The 18,853-nt window shown below is 32.2% G+C and overlaps 1 long non-coding RNA gene across 1 annotated transcript in view; it reads right to left on the bottom strand.

The window, feature by feature from the left end:
* Positions 1–17,343, bottom strand: part of LOC149418035 (uncharacterized) — a 145,820-nt gene extending 128,477 nt beyond the window's left edge. The window contains exon 1 of the long non-coding RNA XR_016303122.1: positions 17,145–17,343. This is a non-coding gene — a long non-coding RNA (uncharacterized LOC149418035). The remainder of the gene's footprint in view (positions 1–17,144) is intronic.
* Between the last annotated feature and the right edge of the window lie 1,510 nt (positions 17,344–18,853).

The following is an 18,853-nucleotide window of genomic DNA, read 5'->3' as shown; positions in this document are numbered from 1 at the left end:
AGGTAGTCGGAAAAACAGCAGATGAATTTATTTATTTATTAATTTTCGGGAAATCGACAGTTTATATTTAATCAGTTTGTACATAAGTATTATATAGCTAAAATAAAACCAATTATGGATTTCCTCCTTGTGACTTTACCTCTACTGAGACATCATAATATGGAATAAGTAAATTAAATTAAAAGGAATATAAATTTTAAAAAAATATACAAAACAAAAGATTATATGTATAAAACGAAAAATTTACAAAACGGTACGTTTATAGCCAAGGAGAGAGGTTGTAGATATAAATCAAATCATAATAGAGATATAAACAATAGAGACATAAACATTATTCATAAACCATCAGAGAAATATTATTTTATCGACCTCTTGTATTTGGTAAGTTCGCAACTGAAAATATCAACGTGGATAATACGCTATTGTAATTATTGCATAATCTGTTCAGGCAAGAATTCTGCTTAGACATAAAAAAACTGGATTGGTAAATGTTCGCTAGAAATGGCTAAGCTGCTGGCTAGCCGATGTTTGATTGGGTTTACGGTCACATCTAATATCCAAATAACCGCTTCATTTGTGCATATTAGGTAAAATTCAACCGCTAACCGCTTCATTTGTGCAAATTTACGACAGTCGTTTCATTAGGAAAATTGTACTAGATATTCAATAGAAGAACACACGGCACTGATTGCTACATTTGTGATTTGTACCAAAAAAATTGTTTTATTTCTATTGCTTACCGACCCGTGGGACGACGGGCTTGCACAAACGAATCGGTAAATATACTGAAAATAGGGAACGCTATTAATTATTACACGCATTTAATTTTAAAAACACTTTGTAGTGGTTAGATAATAATGAGAAGTCCAATGGAAAATAATACATTTTAATAGTTATTCCGATTATTATTATTAAAATCAATTGTTCACTTGGCGGCCATTGTTATTGATGTCAAAGTTTTAAGGCTAGTTTTTTCTCCTCTTATTTAAACCAAGATATAATCCTAAAATTGGTTCTTAGGTTGTTAGTTTGGGCTTAATAAAAAATAAAGATAAATTTCAAACTAGCCTAAAAAACTATTTTAATATTATTATGTCAAAACAGCGTAACGGAGAGACGACACATTATACGTTTTTTTTACGAAATAGCTGTGAAAACTGAAATACTTTCTTCTCATTGTTATCTAACTGATACAAAGCATTTTTTCTATAAAAAATTGTGTATTAACCGCGTCCCAATTTTCTGTACATTTACCAACGACTTAACCTCTGCTATCTCTCTCATTTTAATTCGGTGGTCGTCTAACACTATTTGGTGAAGTTTAGCAATGTTATCGTCAGTAGTTGCAGATTTTGGACGTCCCGAACGTTCATCGTCTCCCAAGCTCCTACGGCCACGTTTAAATTCAGCTGCCCAAAATTTCACTGTGGTAAATGATGGTGCAGAGTCCCCATACACACGAGTCCAACTCATCTTTGATTTGCGTAGGCGTATTGCCTTTCAAAAACAAAAAATAACAGCTCGATACTCAATTTTTCCATTTTCACAAAAACACACACATCGACTCACTCAAACGACTGTCATATAAAAACTGCGCGTCCAAAATGGCCGAAACTTTGGTGAGTAACTGTCAAAAGATGCACAACTATATTCACTAGCTTTTATTGACGAGTACCGCCATCTTTGCGTTGAGTCAGACCACCCTCGTATGTACATTTTTATACAGAATACAGTCCACATTTGGATTTGACATGTGCGTCATTTTGCATACTTAGTTCCTGCTTTTGACACGTTATGGTAGGGTGCGCGGGGCTGCTATTCGTAGCTGGAACTGGAAGCGTAGATTGATATCTTACAATGGTGTAAAAAATAAATTATATGTATAAGCAGTGGAATGGGCATTAGAATGCACGTCCCTGGATGGAGAGATAGTAAGATGATATAAATGAATAAGAATATGAACCCAAGCATAAAGCAAACAAACCGAGTATCAAAAACTGATGATTCAATAAAAGTAGGCTGCATAGGTTTCCGTAAATAATAAATCAGTGTCTTTCGCCGAGATGTTTACTAATTATCATTAGAGTTACGATAAAGATGCGAGGAGACCGCAAAGTAATAAAATTATAAAAAACGGGCGTATCATTCATTTGCATAATCGAAAGTCTCTTTAGGTCTTCTGATCCGAATCTGAAATTGGTGAAATCTCAGAGCGTTGTGAAGTTCAAGACAAAATGCTGTGATATGCATGGTGATTTTATTCCGACAAATTTCGCCATTTTTCAAATATTATTTAGATTGTTTCTTATACCCTAGCGAAACTGGCCGCTATCGGCAATGGACTATTTTATTATTGTTTTCCATTCTGTGTCAGGGTTATTTTTCCAATATCTCCTTCCGCAAGCTACTAGGGTGGCTTGTCGCGTGTTTACACGGAGAAAAGTGATCCTGATAAAAAAGCAATAGCATGCCAATTTTCCTATTAAATATTAGTCATTCAGAATATATCAATAATACGTTTTATTTGCCTCGTAAATATCATGACGGAAAACGAAAATATCAGTATGTCAATATCAATATCTGTATGAAAACGTGTTCCGCTGTCCTCATAAAACATTCGCTCTTAACTGATACTTTGTTAGGAACTCTGTCAATTTATTCGTTAAAGGCTTGCAAACCCGTTTTTAAATTATTGACTAGATATAAAAAAATTAACAGTTTATTTTATATTGGTAATTTTTCTCCGTATATGGCATTCGCATTTTGCAAACTGGATTCTGATGCATTTCTTCCTCAATTATCTATTTAAAAAATATATATATTATAAAAATTTAAATGCAAACTTTATACCTGCCACGTATCATTTTTTATTTTTTTTTATTTTTTATTGTTTAACTTATAACATTGTTACATTGTACATAAAATAAGTTAAAAATAAGTAATAGTGTAAAACATATGTTGTTGAATTTCTACTCCAATGAAGAGTGCTAGCTCTTGAGCTTGGCGTAGGAGTTATTTGACAATTATTTCATGTTTATATCAGTAATTAACATTATTACAGTACAATAAATATAAACTTAAAAGAGGATTGTGACGTTAATTTTGGTTGAAACATGAATTGAAGTTATAACATTTGATAGGTGATATTAATTTTTTTTAAAGATAAATTTGACCTTCTTTTTGAATAAAATAAAATCTGGTATTTTTTTCACTTCTTCGGGAAGACTATTAAAATATATTATGCCTTTGTAAATGTAGTTATTGTGCATTTGTTGTGTTGAAAATAGAGGAATTTGGATGTTAAAATTATGCCTTAAGGATGAGTTAAATTTAAGTTTTTTTACTACAGTTTCTTTATATATTTGTAATATTGCATCTTTTTTATAGAGGTCTTCAAATTTTGGTACTTCGAAAATTTTGAACAATGATGCTGAAGAGAAAGTTGGTTTTTTTTTCAAAATTACTTTGATAATTAGTTTTTGTACCACTTTAACAGAGCTTAAAAATTTTTCATATGCACCTCCCCACCCAATGATTCCATACTGAAGTAATGATTGGACTAGTGCGTAATAGACTTTTTTCAGGTTGTTTATCTTGAGAACATTTCTTAATCTAATGAATATATAGATACATTTTCTAATGCGTTTAACAAGTTCACATATGTGTCTGTTCCATTTCATATGTTGGTCTACAATTACACCGAGGTATTTTATTTCAGTTGTTTGGTTTAGTATGGTACATGATTCATTACAAACATCTTTGTTACATTTTTTGTTGTGTATTATTATATGAATGTTGGGGTTAGTTTTGAATTTATTTATTGTGAATGGTATATAAACTGTTTTTTTGCGTTAATTGTAAGTAGATTTGTATCGAACCAGTTTTTTAGGATTTGGATGTCATTATTTGCATTTTCATTTACAATTTTCCAGTCATTACCCTTAATTATGATAATTGTATCATCTGCGTAAGATATAACTGTTCCACTGAGGTTTTGTTTGAAAATATCATTTACGTACATGATAAAAAGTAAAGGACCCAAAACAGTACCTTGTGGTATCCCAAAATCACTTGTGAGTGGTAGACTAGATGCGTGATTAATTTTTACAACTTGTGTTCTTTGGTGAAGATAACTTTTTAGCCAACTTAATGCTGTGTCATTAAAACCTACGATCTTTAATTTTTGTATTAGTTTGACATGAGATATGCTGTCGAAGGCTTTTTGGAGATCAACAAAAATACCAACACATTTTAATGATTTGTCTAAAGCGTCTTGTATGGTACTAGATAATTTAGCAATGGCGTCTTTTGTGCTTTTGTTTTCCATGAATCCAAACTGATTTTCGTGAATTATATTATTAATCTTTATGAACTGAGTTATTCTTTTTTTGGCAATTTTTTCAAATATTTTTGCAATGTTTGATAGTAAAGAAATAGGGCGGTAATTGGTTGGTTCTTCCGGATTGCCGGTTTTAAATATTGGTATAATTACAGATTGTTTGTACATGGATGGAAAAACTCCGCTTTGAAAACTTGTATTGATTATATGAGTTAATGGTTTTGATACTTGTGATTTTATACATTTCAGTGTTTGTATTGTGACCCCATCAAAACCAGGGGCAGAACCTCCTTTCATACCTGTAATAATTTGTTCAATTTCTTCTGGTGTTGTTGGTTGAAATAATTCAAATTTATGCTCATTATTTACTGTAGTATTTGGGTCATTTGGGGTAAGGCCTTGTTGGATTTTTTTAGCGAGGTTTTTTCCTACATTAGCAAAAAAATTGTTAAATACATTTGCGGCTTCTAGAGGTTTATCTTTACAGCAGATTTTTGAATCATTATGATTTACATTGTTGATTGTTTTATTTTTTAAATGTTTTTTATCGACAATTTCATTTATGATGGACCAAATCCTTTTACTGTCATTTCCAGATAATTCAAGTTTTTGTTTGTAGTAGTCATCCTTTGTGTTTTTTATTAGATATGTAAGTTTTTTTTTATAAGCTTTGAAATGTTTTTGTAATGTTATATTTTCCGGTTGTTTTGTATATTGTTTGTAGAGTGTTTCTTTGTGTCTAATTGAGATGATTAATCCGTGAGTTATCCATGGTTTGATTGGCTTTAGTTTTGAAGATGTTTTGTTAGATTTAATATTTCTACAAGCATTTATGTGAAAACTCAGTTTTTTATCAAATATTTTGCAGCATTCTTCTACATCGTTACATTGATATATTTCTTGCCATTCTTTTTCGTTACTTAATATTTTAGTGAGAGAATTTATATTAATACTATAGTTGTATTTATCAGTATTATTAACGGCCGTTGTGGTTGGTAATGAGGTTTTGATGTTTGTAGTCATATTTAAATATACATGCAAAATGATCCGTTACAGATGTTTTAATTACCGCAGATGATATATTTTGTATATCTTTGGTGTTTGTGAATATGTGATCGATACAAGATGGTCGTTGTCCGATAATGTTTCTGGTGTATGAATTTATACATGAAATGTAATTTAATTCTGCTAACATATTTAAATAGTTATCTTTATCGTTAGAGGAGTAGTCATTAGCGATATTTAAGTTAATATCTCCGATGAGTATTGTTTTTTTGTTTCTATGATGTTGTAATATTTTTTTTAATTCTTCTATGTATGTGGTTATAGCAGAAGAGTGTGTCCGATAAATAGCAATGATATTAAATGAATAATTCATAAAATTTATCTCCAAGTTTAATAAATTGACATTATTCACCATTATTTCATTTACACTTGTGACAGCGTAAATATTTGATACAAATATGGCGACGCCGCTATTTCTGTTAATTTTATATTTTGTTGCATAGTACGAGTAACCCGGTATATTATAATTAATTTCACTCGATGAATGCGTTTCTGATAGTATTATACAGTCAAGTCTATTTAATTGTTTAATAGTTATTAGAAATTCTTCGAAATTTTTTTCCAAAGATCTAACGTTCATGTGTATTATTATTAGGCTGGCTGTAGGTTTTATATCTATAAAATCGTTTGTATTATTTACCGTGTCAAAAATCCTTTCGTCTATTTTATATGAATTATCTATTGCGTTTATTATAAAGTCGTTCATTTTGAGGTAGTAATAAAATTAACAATAATGTTGGCGCTGGGAATACACTTCACATTTGCAATTATAATATTATATGTGTTTGCTTGTACATTATCACTGCGTGTTAACACTTTGCGGGCGGGCTTTTCGTAATATTTTTTTGAAATATTGTGCATATTATTTAGGTTTTCGTTACACTTGTAATTAATAATATGCATCATTAGTCGTAATCGATGCGATCCCTCGCAATTTTCAGCATTTTGTTTCTATAGTTGCACCTAATACTGTTGGCTGCGTGGTCCGTGGTGTTTTTTTCTCCATATTTAGAATTTTGTCTGGTGCAGTTTACACATGCTGGTACTGTTTTTTCTCTTCCCGGACATTTTGAAAGGATGTGATCGCCCATGCAGTGTGGGCAAATTGGAGGGCTGGTTCGGTGTAGGCATCTTTTAGCCGTATGCATGAACATACAGCAATGAAAACATTGAGTCAGTGGATCGCAATCTTCAATTTTTACTCGTTGAAACTGTATATTTAGTTTACCGAGTGCAAGGAGACTTTTTCGCATTTTGCCACTAGTTTCCATGATGTAGCTAGTGAACTGGCGCTGCTTTTCGTTTATGTTTGTGTTTTTTATCTCCGTTATAAGTGTGATTTTGTTGTCTTCACTTTCCTTGTAAACATCTTCAATTCCTTCGTTCTGGGTAATTATTCCGCAAACTATTTCGTCTTCAGTAAGATTGGATTTTAATCCTTTTATTATTATTTTTGGTCTTTTCTTTTGAATTTCATTTACCACCAAATCGGTATTCAGTTTTTTTATTTCGGCGGTTAAGGTATTTGCATATTCCTTTTTTGGGCATGATATTATTATTTTTTCTTCTTTTGTTTTTTTCAAACCATTTATTCCTATCTTTATGTTGCTTAAATTTATTTCTTTTTTTATTATCTTTTCAATTTCTTCTGCTTTAGCATTATTTTTGGTCGACGAAATGATGATTGAGAATCTCTCTTCTTCTCGAGGAGTGACTTTGGTTGTTGATAATACCTGTGCATAGGATGGTGTTGATGCGCTTTTCATTATTTTTTCAAAGTTTCCCACCAGTTGGTCGTTTTTTTCGATAAGTTTGTTTTGTAGTTGAATTATTTGTTGTTGCATTTTTAATATTTCAGATTTCACTTCATTGTCGAGATCAATAATAATTTTTTCGATATTTGTTTTAGTTTTCGAGTCTTTAACGGTTTGTATTTTTTGAACTTCATTTTTTAGCGTATTTAACAACTCTTCTACCGTCATGAAAGTGTTACGTTGCGGTGTAACGGGAGCGCGAAGACAGTACCGTGCGGGCTGCCGTTACGAGCGTAAGATTAACATCATATTTATCATTTTTTTTTGAAAAAACTTGTATTTGTGTCATCGCAGTACCTAAATCATATCAAATCATGCAAAATCCCACCAGGGCTTTTATAATAAATTAAGTAAAATAAATATACAGTCGAATCGACACATTCATCAAAATGATAATATAAACATGAGTGTGATTTTATTGACATCTTGCAAAGCAAAAGCAGCATCTCCATCGAAGCAGTAGATAATCGCTGAGACAGCCTGACAGACAGAGTACTTCCGTAACGATTTGATATATTCTGATCGGGACACAAAACACAGTTGAAACCAAATATGATTTAAGATTTTCACGGCCAAAAGTATTTTTGTTATTTGTTTTTGGGGTGTTATGCCGTGTTGCGCAAATTCCTTCGTTAGCCTTTTCGGACAGCATTGCAGTGTCCATCATCAGGGCAGATGTGTTATTTTAATTGTGTTATTTTAAAATAACACATCAGCCCTGTAAAAGGCTTTGTAATGCGAATAATGAAACCCAATTGCTTATAAGCTTTTTTTAGAATATTTTCAACTTGATCCCTAAATAACATTTTAGAATCTAGTATTACTCCAAGATCTCTTATTGTTTCTACTCGTTGTAGGGGTACATGGTTTAGTTTGTAAGTATAATAAATTGAATGTTTTTTTCGTGTAAAAGTAATAACATTACATTTATCTATGTTTAGATATAGTTGATTGTTTTGCAATATTCCTCAATTTTACCAAGGTCTTCTTGTAATTGGTCGCAATCATCTATGGAGCTAATAGATGTATATAATTTCATGTCATCAGCGTAAAATAGGAAACAAGAATTACTAATAACACGGTTCATGTCGTTTATGTATAAACTGAACAAGAGAGGCCCTAGATGGGAGCCTTGCGGTACCCCTGAGGGAATAATTATAATTTGTGACATGAAACCTTTTAAAGCAACAGCTTGACTTCTATTTTTAACATATGAAGAGAACCATCTCATATATAACATATCCCAATTTTTTTCAGAAGGCAAGATTTGAACTGTTGACTTCTGACCTCTGGGTCTAAAGTAAAAAAAGTTTACCACTTTGCCACAAAAGCAGTCATTGCAAAACAATTGATTCAGTCCAGTAGGTACACAATCTCCGCTTTTAATTAAATATTTGTAGGTCTTTTGACACAAGTTTGACCTATAGATCACATTCAACGTAGTATTTAATATCGTGATGCCAGCACACAAGCCATTCGTCGTCAATTCAAATTGAAATCTTGTCTGAAAATAACTTTCACGCACAATGCCGCATGTACACGTATGTGATGGCTGAATCTACGTGTTCTGGGCGATAATTTTTCCTGGCAATTTACGTGGAGCAAACGCATTTTTTATGTGATTACCGCATGAGAGTTCTAACTGCTCGAAGCGCGCGGAACTAAAAAATGGGTAGGTTAAGAGGCTTCAAAATTAAAATGACGCGGAAGAGAAAGGTTGGGAAGTACCTAGATATTCAGATCTGGTCGCTAAACACAGCTTATGTTATTTTAAGCAACGAATTTTGTTCGTATTTCTTTCAAAACCGTCACCGAGTTGGACTGTGTCCAAAGGCTGAAAAAAGTGGGAAGGTGAATGAGATAGGGAAGATAAAGGATATGTGGTAGAGGGAGGAGATATGGCAGAGGAAGATTGGAAAATAATCTAAATATTCAGATTTGGTCACTAAACACAGCTTATTTCATTTCAAGCAATTATTAAAATTCGTGTTTCTTAGAACATCATCACCTGTAATAATAGGTTGGAGAAAATGAGGAGACGGAGATAGGCTAGAGGAAGGTTGGGAAATGGAAACCTTGCTACTAAGATCAGGTTATGAAACATAGTTCTAGCCATTTTAAGAAAATAATTTCACTTGCGTTTCTTACAGATCTGACGTGAAACCTTTGTCGAACATTATTATGTCGATAATTATTTTTTTAATTTTGAGTGTTTTGGTGATGATTTCCACTTCATTAACCGAGGTCTCAATCTAGTGCCCATTTAGTTTGGAACGAGTGTGTTCTTTCGAAACAAGAACCAACTGAGCAAAAACTTTTAATGACGAGTATAAGAAAGTTGAAGAAGCTAATATATTATTATTTTTTCGAATTTGACGACTAGTTTTGTGAGTTTACATTTCCGCACTAAATAATTAATTTACTAATTTATTTCAGACATATTCAACTATTATTATTTTAATATACTTTATGTTAAAGCTTGGGGGCTTATTTACGCAATAATACACGATGTTAGATTGACAAACATTAATAAAATTAACATAACATTATAAATAATTCATACACATAGCAGTATAAATTAGCTATTTAGCTAAAGTGAGGAAAATGACGTCTAGTCACTTATTGCTTTGTGATTTATGGTTAGTAGCATGATCAAGTGAATCAAATAAGTGAGTCGGTCATGAATGTTCAGGGTCAGTATAAATCTGTTGATTTCCGCTAAAATAAATAGAAAATCGTCAATGGTGTCAGAGGATAAATATTATTCGTTTATATTTAAGGCTATGCACCGGCATAAGACGTAAAAAACAAGCGCAATTAGGCGAAATCACGCAGTTCTTCTGCAGATGGCGATAAAGTTGAAATTCCCGTTTAAAATCAGCCGCCTGCTTTGCAAAAAAAAAGTCGCCAAAAAGCATGTTATATTCTATTCTGTAAAGTTAAGGCACAAATATTAAAATATTTTTCAATCATTTTCTAAAGAACATAGTTTGCCACATTATATAATAAAACCATTTCCAAAAATGGGCTCGTGATTAGGAAATTTTGCACTTTAAAGCAGTTTTCATAAACATGATACCTTATTTTTTTCTGGACTTACAAAAATACTTATTTTTCGATTATTTCAAAGGCAAATGTACTACTCGCAGCGTTTAATTGAAAATTAAATCATGTAAAATATTTCAAAGCGATCAAACTTTCAAATCAAAAACAATATTTTGCATTAATTCACAGTAAACTTTGTTTACAGCTTTGTTTACGTTCATAATTCCAAGTATTATTCTCCTCATTTCCTGTTTATTATCCTCAAATTATACTTCCTACATAATTTCCACCATTAATAATTTCTCTCTTATATCAACCAAATTCCAACATCTCTCTACCAAAACATTCTCTTTGTGTGTACCACTCAATAATCCACCTGTCAAAACCAACCCCGTTGATTTTGTTTATCACCTACCTGACTACACAAAGAAAAATGTAAAATTGGAACACATTCAAATATTGGGGAAAATAAATGTGAAAGTTTCTACCACAATTTCGTTCGTCAATGTGTTACTAAAAACAATATTTCTATGAACCAGTAAATTTGTTTGAACGTAGCAGCAAAACCCCTCAAACGGAGAGCTCTGTTGTAATCAAATGTTCACAATATTTTTCTATGGAATGTATTTAAATCCATTTAACTATAAAGCAGAAAAAATGTTTGTATATCTCACAAAAAGCTTGCAAGCTTTGGGCTACAGTGGTAAAATAAGTCTTAAGGCGAAGCTTAATGCTAAATCACTATTTTGATTGATCTTTATAGCGAATTGGTGTACATTATTAATACCAAAAAATATGCTTTAGATAAATTGAAGGTTTTCCTATATTTTTGCTTGAGTAGAATACAAATAAAAAAAATAAATTACTCAATAAAAAATATAAATGAGAACTACTAAAAAAAATATTTTTTCAATACAAATATATGAACGCATAAACGAAACAACTTAAAAAAATACAGTATTATAGCTAAGATTATCTGTGACAGTTTCACTTGATGAATTTTTTGCTTTCTTATAAAATTATTTACAAAATAAATATAAACCAGTTTTGTGCTTGAAATCGAATGTTTCTAGACATATTCCTAACATATAAGGTATACCAAGAATATACACATTTTTGGCTTGTAGCTTCCTCTTAATCAGTGTGACACCCTGTACGTATGTAGGTAAATAACAAAAAAATGGAAAGTTAAAAAAAAGTAAGAGTTCATAAACCTGACCAACACCAATACATTAATGGGATAGCTACAAACGTGCAAAGTGGCGCCACTTATAAAGTATAATTAGGTAAAAGAAAAGTAATTATAAGAAAAGATAATAAGAAGAAAAAATACTGCAAGGTAAAGAAAGATAAGATAAGAGATTCTGATAATAAATAAGGATAATTCTGATTCTGAACGGTAAAACCGGAGACCCTGAGCATAAAAGTAAAGTTCACTACGGTGTACAGAGCAGAGCATTGTGGGATTTTTCTGCGCAGGGTCTCCGGTTTTTGTTGATTTCGTACCGTTACCGAGTCAGCGGGACGACGCACAGTGGGCTGAAAATCGCCTTTCGTAGACATAGAGACTTGAATTTTCAAGGGTATTTTTTTTGGCTAGAAATGGATTCTGCTGATCATTACTATGCTATAAAATTTCATATGAAGCAATTGCGTGTACAAATGAAGGCGTCATCATTTTTTAAAGAAAAAATTGTATGGCACTGACATTAAAAATGAGGCTATCTCTGGAATCATAAGGTTGGCCATTCTATCCCTACACACAGATATACTACTATTTATTTGTAATTTTTCGACATACTCATTTTTAATGTCAGTGCGATACAATTTTTTCTTAAAAAAATGATAACTCCTTCATTTGTACACGCAATTGCTTCGTACGAAATTTTATAGCATAGTAATGATCAGCAGAATCCATTTCTAGCCAAAAAAAATACCCTTGAAAATTCAAGTCTCTATGTCTATGAAAGGCGATTTTCAGCCCACTGTGCGACGGGGTTTGCTAAGCAAATTCAGTACTATCAACAGTATCAACGCCACCCACTCCTTTCGTTTAACAATTTGCTTTGGTCTGACTCACTCCTTGACTATTCAAGACTTGCCACGAGAAACAATGAATGCTAATAATTTTAATGCCTGCTTTATGTTAACAACTGTGTATGATGCAGTCCCACTGTTCGCAGCATGTCGGAATGTGGTTCCTTAAGTATTGGGGAATATTGTGTGATGGAAGTAAATGAGAGAGGGGAAAGAGAAGGGTCAAATAGTACCTATTCAGATCTAGTTGACAAACATGGCCAATTTTCAAGCAACGCTTCAATTTTTAAATATATTGCACTTTTGTTTTCTTGAATTAATAGTGATAATTAACCTACTTCCCGACATCCGATCGAGCTCCCACTCAGCAGATAGACTCGTGTCGTATTCTATCAACTTTTGGTGGTAATCACGCATACATACGCGAACATATTGGAATTGGACGACATAACAGCAGTTAATATACGAAATAAATGCCGGTCCTACCCGATGGGGATTTGGCTCAGTTCTTAACGCAGTCGACTCCAGTCCATTGGTAGGAAGGTTCATTCGTTAGTGAAACAAAAAAAAGTATCTTTAAATAGATGTATTATAGTAAAAACAACTTTGTTTTAATGGTGTCGTCTCACCATGGTGAAACTGAAAGGATCTACAACAAATAAAAATTTCGAGTTAAATTTATGGTATTGAGAGTATGAGGCTATGCAATTTCCAATATTGGGTTAAGTTGTGAGGCTGGTGTAGAAGGGAGAGGAAGGAGATCAAGCAACGTTTCAATTCTGGATGGTGGTTATAAAGTCAACCATTAATACATTCTTTGGGTAATAAAAGATGATATTATTTATGCAAGATTTATAAAAACATAAATTAGTCATTTTAGATGCTTTTATATCAATATAATTTAGTGTATTGACCAGGTAAAACGAAAATCATTTTAACAATACATATTTTCAGAAAACGTGGAGAAAAGGACAGTAACCTCAAATCTACTTAACATTTCAAATTTAAATTCCACGAATTCCATGCTACAAAAATCCTAATATACCTAATGCTCTTCCAAATGAAACTAAAAATACTCCAAGGCGACATAAGACTCTAATAACTGGGGTTTGCTCGACGTTTGCTCACATTTTAATTATTTCTGATGAACGTATTACTAAAATAAGATTAATAAAAACGGGACCTTTCCATTAAAATATTTTATGTAAAACGATTTGAAAATTTTATACAACGTTTTTCAACTACAAAATTAGCGGTGAGCACTGAATTTTATTTTTCTAGACGGTGAATCTGTAACTTCTCGAGGGATCCCTCTAGATCCATTTGAGATTTTAGTAATACGTTCATCAGAAATAATTAAAATAAACCCCACAGAAATACCGATTTTCTAGGCCTGCTAGGGCAAAGTCGACCGTAGGCCCGTCCATTACGCCGGGCCGCGCGCTGAATATTGCTTTTACACGACTTCATCACTTATGTCGTTTAGATTCCCACTTAATTTTAGAGATATAATAGGGCAAACTCAGCCAAAAGTCTGCCCAATACACCATGGCCGCGCGACGCATATTTTAGTGCACGGCAGCTTCACTTACGTCGTTAAGATTCTGGCCTTATTTTGGGGTATTGTCTCGTCTTATCAAAATATGGCTAAGTAATAATATCATAAAAATTGTAAGTAACACCAACATAACAGCTTAGGACGGGTTGTTTCATAGAATTTGAACCATTCCTCAATATATATATATATGAAGTTTATATTATAGTAAAAGTTATTATAAACCTTTTCAGGTTCATTACTATTTGCTGTCAAGCTTCGTGGTGAAAATAATAACACAAGTCTAATTTGTGAAGATTGACAAAACATGTCGCACAAGTTGTCAAGTACCCAGTTTTCATTCGTAAAAGCAATAAGTTGAGCAAACCAATTAAATATAAGGTAAATATTAAGATCAGTGTCATAAAGCTACAAAGAATATAATATTCCAACATAACGAATGTTAATTTGTCATCATTCATGAGTCATAAACGACGCAATTAAAATAAATTAGTTTAATTTAATTCAATTTGGGAGGCGGGTATGCATACCGCCGCCCCGGAAACCATTTATTGGATGACCAACACCCCTGCCATAGGTCACCCCAAGTGGTTCGCAACGTTTGGTGACTTAGCACGGGTTCATGGGGTGAGGTTTGTCTAGGTTTGATGCGTATGCCTACCTACTGAGTGGTGGGTCGGATCGGGAGAGACTGGCTGAGCGAGACCTTTTGACCACTCCTGCCGGACTCTCTCGACCGTCCGTTACTCCTGGACACATTAAACTCCAGATTCCTACCCAAACCTCATACCTTTCTCTTTCCCAGAACTTCCCCTCCTTCCTTTCCCCAAAAAGACCGTCCACACAGCATCCCCAAAATGACATAGGCCCTGAGGGATTTTTTTTTCATCGGGGCCTCGTGTGTGGAGCTAATGATAAAAAAATATATATCTACCTACATTTCAATTAAAAAAATAATACTTTGTAAAAAATATTGTTACCATGAGAATGAATTTATTACTTCTGTTGTTTTATTGCACCTTTGAGTTCCACAAATACATTTTAAATAGGTTTTACTTTATAAGAACAGCAATATTACTCAAAAAAAGTATAATAAAATGTTAATGTGTAATTCATGTAATTATTGACTAATAGGTTTTTCTCCATAAGAATAGTATTAATGATATTGCTCCAAAAATTTATAATAATATATTAAAATGTAATTCACATAATACTATTCACAAATAGCTTTTTCTTCATAAGAATAGTATTAGCGATATTGGTAAAAAAGTACAATAATATATTAACATGTAATTCATGTAATATTCACTAATTGGTTTTTTTTTCATAAGAATAATATTTAGGATATTAAACACATCACACAATACTATTCGCAAATAGGTTTGTCTTCATAAGAATAGTATTAGTGATATTACTCAAAAAAAGTATAATAATATATTAACATGTAATTCATGTAATATTCACTAATAGGTTTTTTTTCATAAGAATAGTATTAACAATATTACTCAAAAAAGCAAAATAATATATTAACGTGTTTAATTCACTATTAGGTTTTTGTTCTTATGAATAGTATTAACGATATTGCTTCAAAAAAGTATAATAATATTTTATAATGTAATTCACATACAATTTCAAGTTCTTTCTTTCTCTATCAGCATTATAGAAAAATAATAAAACATTATTGAAAATATTGAGACAACCATCAACAACGAATAAGATTCCTACTAAATAATCAGTGAAACTCTTTGAGGACAGACTGCAGAGAACAGTTATTATAATAACAAACAAATAATACCTATACATGTAAAGGTCTGTTTCACAGGAGTAAAATGATAAATAAATAAAAAAATAGTTGAACGCCTTTAGAGTGGAAACACAATGCGCTAAACGCATCGTGGCTTGGCCTCTCAGGATATATTTCACCCATTTCCATTCTTTCCCCAATCACTTCAGCATAACATACCTCAAAATTGGGATACCTTAGTCCTACTGGCTTCAGACCTTTCCAAGTAATAGTAACTGTTTTGCGGTATTCACACTACAAAATATTAATATATACTATATTGAATTTTGTATAGTCATTATATAACAGTATAGAATTTAATGTTTTGCAAGTTTCAAATAGAAATTTCTACCACTATAAGAAACATCTAACTAGCGATAAAATAAAAATTTATTTGTGCGCTGAAAAGTTAACCTCAATAGAATGATCTTAAGATATAATTGCACCATACATGTGATAATTGTACCATATTGGGCTCAATGGAGTGTTACAACACTATGCAATGTATATAACATTCTTAATTGATAACTGATTCAATAAATACTTTCTCTTTCACATGTTTCTGTAAGTGACTCAATTCATGGTAGACTGAATCAGTCACTTGATAATATTTAATAACAAGATCATGTTTATACTTATCATCACACATAATATAATGATAGATACACAATACAATGAATAATAAAGATAAGTTAAATCTAATAAAACTTTGTTTACAAGCAACAATCAATACACACACACACACAGGTTTGCTAAACTGTGATATCAAACCAAAACAATATATTCACAAGTCAAATCTTATTATTAGTAAAAAACGATGATTGGTAGTTATCAAATAAGACAAAAATAATTTTAAAACAATAGAAATTATATCTAATAACTCGCCTATGTCCTAGATTAGTAAAACTTTGACATTAGTATAATCACACTGCTAATGTTTATACAATGTATTGCATCGTATGTGTGTGTGATATTGATAAACATCAATAAAAACTGCTGTAAATATGTATAAAGATGCAGTTAATATAAATAAAATATATTTACATACCTGACAGATGTGACAAAATCTACACACAAGGAATGGTGTAGGTAAGGCGAAATGTCAAAACTAATATAACAATATTTTGTAGCCGTACTTCAGAGCTAAGACAACAATCACTTGAAATGTTTTTGAGTACTTATTAGTTTTACACATATATTTACTGTAGTCAAGACTATTACCAGATAATTTGATGTATTTTTACACCTTGAATCTTTTTCTGTAACTCGCTCAAGTAACGGTGAAAGGAAATAATGGTTCTAATTACATTTGACATTCGGGCGCAAAAACATGCTGAATTTAAATACAAAATACAAAACAGTGGAACGAGGGAATGGTTAAGATATGGAAGACTTTTAATTTTGAAAATAGGTAAACAAAAGCATTGTAATTGCGGTAACGTGTTGCATTGATTTGGAGCGGACCCTTGCGCCCCTAAAATGGTAAAGAATCATAATAATACTCACATGGTAAATCATACACAAATCCTATTGGGTTATTTGACATCACTGAAACACAGCACTGTTGTAACTTCACCCTGTCGAGTTTCGATACACATTTACTGAAAACTACAATCGTTTATATTGTTCTTATGTCAATCCCGGGAGTTCAGCGCTTTTCCCAAACATCTCGCAAACAGCTGCTGAGAAACACTGCCGTGAAACTGACAACAGCCACAGTGGGACCAACACCAAGATCCAAAATACAGTTCTATGGATGATAACTTTACCCGTGGCGGAATTAGGTACTAAAGACGTCAACGTACATTTTTTTGTGCAATAAATATACGCTAGGTGGCGCTATTCCAAAACCTCCTATATAACAAGGCCGGGACACTCGTTCAAAGCAGCCTCCTAACTTGTGTGGGATATTTTATCAATTTATTCTTATTAATTCAAACATCCAAATGTTTAAGTTAATTTAAAAATATTAATATAAATACATTTTTTGGAGGTCCTCATACAATTTAGGAGGCTTATGTGATTTAGGAGGTTTGGCTATTCACGAAGGGAAAAGCGACATCGTTCGTTAGAGCCATGTTGGAGCGGTACGTGTTTCTGAAATACCACCGCCATCTTTTGTATCCGAAATCAGGCGGTTATGAAAACCTTTCGTTAAAAGCTTCTAAGATTTTTCGCTAGATGGCAATCGATAATAACCCATGAAATGATCGCCAATTTGTAGTTTTAAATTCAATAATTTTATTATAAATCCCAATTATTTAATGCAAACGAGCTAGAAACGGTATTCCTCGTTAAATCTATATTTATTTTTACTCCAAAAACAGTAGGGACGTGTCATTGTTTGTGTCCGTATGACAATATTCTTTTGTATTTTTATTTTTGTCTATTTTTATACTTGTATTTGCCCACAGTATTAGATATAGTACATTAAAATAAATAATATACCGTGCATCAAATTAATAATGGTGTAAGTGTGTAAGTAGTTATTATTTTGTTGAACCTACATTATGGAGAAAAAAAATCAACAAATCGACCTCAGCAGACTCGATGAATCTTTCTCAAATATTACAAAAACGCGATATCTTAAAAAAATCACTTTTTGCCGATTTTGACCGGAGGGACTTAATTTTGAGGCAAAGGCATATTTTTAAAGCAGACTAAGCATTTTTTTATGTAGACAAAATTTCTTACAATCAGATCAGAACGGTCTCTGTGGATTAAATAGTATCCCAGACACAACTAACTAACTAATTATCAAGCCGTTTCCCCGCAGGGGTAGGCAGAGAGGACGGACCGCACGACAAACTCTGTTTTGGCACACACTCGACTTTGCATAATTCACATTCATAACATCGTCTCACACATACTCTTCTGTTATTCTGGCTCTTGACATGGTCCAACTTAAGTATCTGATTCATAATATATTATAATAAAACAAATAAAAAACTTTATTCCACTTAATTTTATTTTGACCGTAACCGGTTTCAGCTCGTCAAAGCCATCTTCAGACTGGTACATAAAATTCTTAGTCTACGGTTTATATACACAACATATGGGGGAGGGGGGAGAGGGGTAGTTTATAGGGTTTTAATCAATTTTATTTGTTACTAAGTCGTTTAAGATTGTGGAATTTCTAAATATTTGGTAATTTGTTTTTTATTTGTTTTATTATAATATATTATAATGGAATTCCACCACGAATTATCGGTCTC

The sequence above is a fragment of the Hesperophylax consimilis genome, chromosome 14 (genome assembly GCF_061612785.1).
Source record: "Hesperophylax consimilis isolate HC1 chromosome 14, BYU_Hcon_1.0, whole genome shotgun sequence".
Taxonomy (NCBI): Eukaryota; Metazoa; Arthropoda; class Insecta; order Trichoptera; family Limnephilidae; genus Hesperophylax; species Hesperophylax consimilis.
This window is presented reverse-complemented; position numbering and strand designations above follow the sequence as displayed.